Source organism: Blastomyces gilchristii, assembly GCF_000003855.2.
Source record: "Blastomyces gilchristii SLH14081 genomic scaffold supercont1.21, whole genome shotgun sequence".
Classification (NCBI taxonomy): domain Eukaryota; kingdom Fungi; phylum Ascomycota; class Eurotiomycetes; order Onygenales; family Ajellomycetaceae; genus Blastomyces; species Blastomyces gilchristii.
This window is the reverse complement of record NW_003101662.1, coordinates 210138-214997: the sequence shown is the minus strand read 5'-3', so window position 1 is coordinate 214997 and position 4860 is coordinate 210138.

Sequence of the window (4860 nt, the reverse complement as noted above, 5' to 3'; positions counted from 1 at the left end):
TATAATAGTTAACTTTACAGATATAGAAAAAACCCTGAGAATTAAAAGTTCTCAGGTAGATGTCATAGTCTCTGACTGCATACATCTATAATTGAAGAATAATAATAATAATAATAATAAGATCAGTATGATATTGATAGGTCTTATATAACAAAGAGAAAAATGTTAGAGAAGGAAAAGAAAGTGAAAGTGTGAGAATCAGCAATCAAAGTGAATATTTATACATGTATGTGATGATGTATATAATAGAGCTTCAGAGCGGAAGAATCTATACGCGTTTATAGCAGCTGAGGATCAGTGATTGAGAACGGCTGAGAATCAGTCATGGCAGCTGAAGATTAGCGATTGAGAATGACTGAGAATCAGAGTATATGTGTTCAAGAATGAAGTGATTGAAATCTGTGAAGTGTAATAAAATAGTCTATATGATTGATCAGGTGCAGCCTGTCACATTAGCCCTCTCTTTTCAGAAGCAGTTCTCATCAGTCAAGAGCTGCTGTTTCAGATAATGTGAAACTCAGAGTTCAGGTCAGATGATCATATCTGACTCATTTTATAATATATTGTCAGTCATGGCCACAGAGTCTCTTATCAAGGATATTCTCAATCTCTTATTCAAGTTTGTTATCTTCTTCCATGATCTCTGATGATTGTTAGTCAGAAGTCAGTTGAGAAGGAAACAGATCAGTGATAGTGCAGCAGAGTAAGCTTGTATAAAACACATTATGAATTTCTGATGAAGTATCAAGATAGTAGTTGTGACTGTCTAGAACTTCTATCACTGTGTATTTCATATAATGATAGTTCAATGTACAGAATGAGTGTGTAGTCTGTATATTCTTGAGATTCAATTATATAAGATCTTCTATCTTATACTGCTCTGCAAAATCTCATCAGATATTGACTTGATCTTCTTAATCTTATTTAGCAGTTGTCATGAAGGCCTCTGCTCAGTCACAGGCATCTCAGAGCTTTATTACTATATTGTCAGTGATCTGAATTGAACTGTGAGAGTTCAATATGAACTGTGTAGTCTCTAGAAGATTCAATACCTTCATGTAGTAACTGTGTGTAAGAAAGAACAGGCTTACACCTGTTCAAATGACATCTCATTCATTAATAGTGACCTCTGTGTGTAGAAGCAGGTCATACTAATCATCTTATAAGTGATTACAGAACCTATGAAGATAATTTTTACAGTCTGAATTATTCATTCTGATGCATTATCAGTCTCAGAGTGATAGACAGTTGACAGACAGCATGTAATCTGAAGAACTTAACAGATTCTTATTCAGAGAATACTTATAAATTGACAGCTCTGATCTGATACTATAGATCTTAGTAATTCATGCATCTGATAGAACAGACTCTGTAGAAAAGCTTCAGTAACTTGTTCAGTATTCATCTTATTGTAAGATTTCAATATTACATCTTTGCTTAATTAATTCATAATAATCAGAATATTTCTACAACTCTTACTCTCAGAGAGATCAACAGTGAAGTTAATTATCACATCTCATCAGATTCTATCAGAGATATTAAGTGATTTCAGCAGGCCTTTTCTACAGTTCTTTTATAAGATGATGAAAGATTAATAGTTGCAGTTTCAGATAAAACATCTGATGCTATTTGATATCTCAGATCAGTAGAATTCTCAAGAGACTATTCAATACAGTTGTTCATGACCTGAATAACTGATCATACACAAATCATGCATCTCTTGCATTATCCAGGTGTGTAAGAGTTCAGAGTGAGAGACTCAGTGTCATTCACAGAATTGCAGAGCATTACTGTTATCTATTAAATATTTCAAGATATCAGTCTTTATATATAATTCTGAAGAGAATCAAGACACTTCTTATTATACTGCTTTAGTAAGAGTTTGAAGAAGTTTGTTAGCCTGAGCTGCTGTATGCCACAGTTCATTCAGTGTAGAAGAAGTAGAGATATCAGTATCAGTTCAGAGAGGGAATATTCTAATCAGAGAAGTGTGTATAGTGTCATGAGTAGTGTAAGAATAAGTGCTCGCAGGCGATTATTCGGGTGTTTGCAGCTTGGTGTGATATGTACTGTTAACTACTAGAAGTATTTGCAGTAGAAAGATAAAATGTAGAGATTAAATATATAATAGCATTTAAGCTGAGTTGTGAATAGTATTTGTGAACTCCAGTCTATATAGTTGTGTATAGCCAAGGGCTGCTAGCTCTATTAATTACATGAGAGATAGGAATAGAGGTAAAGAATCTGCAAGAAGTGGGATTTCTTACATATTCTTCCCTCTCTAAGACTTCATTCATGAAGCCTTTCACTGAGTGACTTTATAAAATCAGCTCAGCACTGCAGTGATACTCACTAAAAATCCTTCATATCTATAAAAAATCTCAGTGAGGAAAAATCTCTTGTTACTGTGAAGAGAAAAGAGTCTGTTACTCAGTTTCTTATTCTGTGAGATTCTTTGTAATCTACAGATTCTTCTCTGACTATTATACAGATTCATCTCATATCTTTCATACAGAAGAGTTTCAGTTGACTCTCAATCATTTTCACAAGATTCTTGTGTGATTATCACACAGATTCATCTCACAGATGAATCACTCTCTGTGAGATCATTCTCATCAAAGAGAAGTATTCATGAGTTAATCTTTCACTTATTCTCATGAATCATTGTTCTTTAACACTGTAGAATTATAAGGAATTTTTCATTCTTTTATCAACTCTGTAGAATTGTAGAATCAAGATATTCACAGTCTGTAATCACTCTTTATAGTCATATAGAAAGATTCAGGCCTGTGATTCATAATTACTCTTATTTACTAGAGTGATCTGACTGTTCTGCAGAATTACTCACAGTGTAAGTAAATCTCTCTAGAGTAGTATAAATATCTCAGATCTGTCTGTGAAATCTTATCTTCTTTTCTCTTTTTCTATAACAGCTTTCATTCTTATAAACTATGAGTATTCTCATTCATCTGTGAAGTGTTTTTACTTAGATGATAGAGAGAGAGTGTTTCTGACAATGTCTATATATTGATTCAAGAACTTCTCAAGAATAAAAATTTTTTCAATTTCAATATCTTTGTAAACAATGTCTGGCTGCTGCTGAGCTTCTCATGAGTGTCTCTGTGACTCCTCTGATTGCTTTGCCAGCTGGTGGAGCAGGGGCGCCGCCGCCCGTGACCGCATCTCCACCTCTCTCAGCCCTGCCACCGCACCCGATCTTCAGGCCAGCAGCCAACCCCATGTCTCCCCCAGGCCAGTCCCTGGCTTTAAGCAGTGCAGTTCTTCTCTTTACTGTAAGTCTTCTTATAAGTAATTCCTTACAGACTCTAGCTGACAGTTCTTATGAAGCTTCTGATGTTATCAGTGTCTTCTACAGCTCTGTGAGTCTATGATCACTCTTCTCCTACTCACACAATCTCTGACCAGGCATATGTGAATATGCCTAGGTTTTCTATCAATGATTCTCACACTGCAGCACATTTTCACAATCTCATTGTCAATAAGAGATGAATCTCTGAGTATCTGCAAAATCTGAATAATCAAGACAATGTGAATATTATGAATTTGTGATGAGAGTTAATCTGAGTAGATGAGCTCTCTCTCTGTGTTCTAATTATTTTCAGGCTGAATACTTCAGCACAACTGAGAAAGCAGATATAGCTTTGTAAGAGATATCTAGTCACACACACAGATAATCAGTTCTCAAGACTCTGTCACAACTGTGTATACTCTGATGTTCAGCTCTTCTGAAGTCTGTGCATTTCTGACAGTCTTTATATCAAATACAATAATTATCTGTATCACAGGTATAATACTCTCTGCTTCTTTAAAGAGAGAAATTGATAGTTATAAGAGAATTGAGTATCATGAGTGTTAAGAGTATGAATATGAGTTTTCTTTATTTTTTCTTTATTAATCTCTAAATTGTGTTCACAGCTCTGTTTATTTTCTTGTTTTTTAGCTTTAATAAGAGTATGATTTCTTCTTCTCTTATATACACTACAGACTATTCATCTCAGTAGAAACTTATTATCTTATAAACTAGAGCTTATAAATGACAGTGTTAATGTCTTTATTATAATCAGATTCTTAGTGAAGACTGCATTATTCTGGCTTATCAGAATTCATAGTATGAAAGTCATATCTCAGCTTCTGCAGATATCTTATCTGTCTGAATGATTCTTAAGTGAACTTATTTATCTTATCAGAATATTCTTATCACTGAACCTTGAATCAGAGCTTACAATCTCACTTCTCTGAGTTAATAATTTCTTTAATCTGATATTCTCTTTCACTCTCTAGTACTTCATGAATAGAGTGATAAGTCATAGAATTCTCTTCTAAGAATTTCTTATATTTATGAAGTAAAGAGATATGAAAAACATTGTATATCTGTAATTTAGATAACAGTTTCAATCTATAGAACTGTGAGCTAACTTTCTTCATAATCTTATAAGACTCTGTCTGTAAGAGATTCAGCTTCTTACTAGATCTTCATATAATAATATTTTCTAGACTTAGTCATACTCTATCATCTTTCTTGAAACTCTTTATAATATACTTGAAGTCATAGTATCTCTTCTGATACTCTTAAGTCTTTCTCAAGAATTTATAGACTTTCTTCTGAATATTCTGAATTCTCTCAGCTTATTCACAGATATTATCACACTCTATAGTGTACTCTCATGAGTTCATCAAGATCATCTGCAGATGAGTCTTAGTAAGCATCTCAAAGAGAGTTTTATCTGTGCTGATATACTTTGAGTTATTATACATAAACTCTGTAAGTGATAATTAATGTATTTAGTTATTCTGATTATAATTAACAAAGCACTGCAGATACTGTTTTAATATACTCAT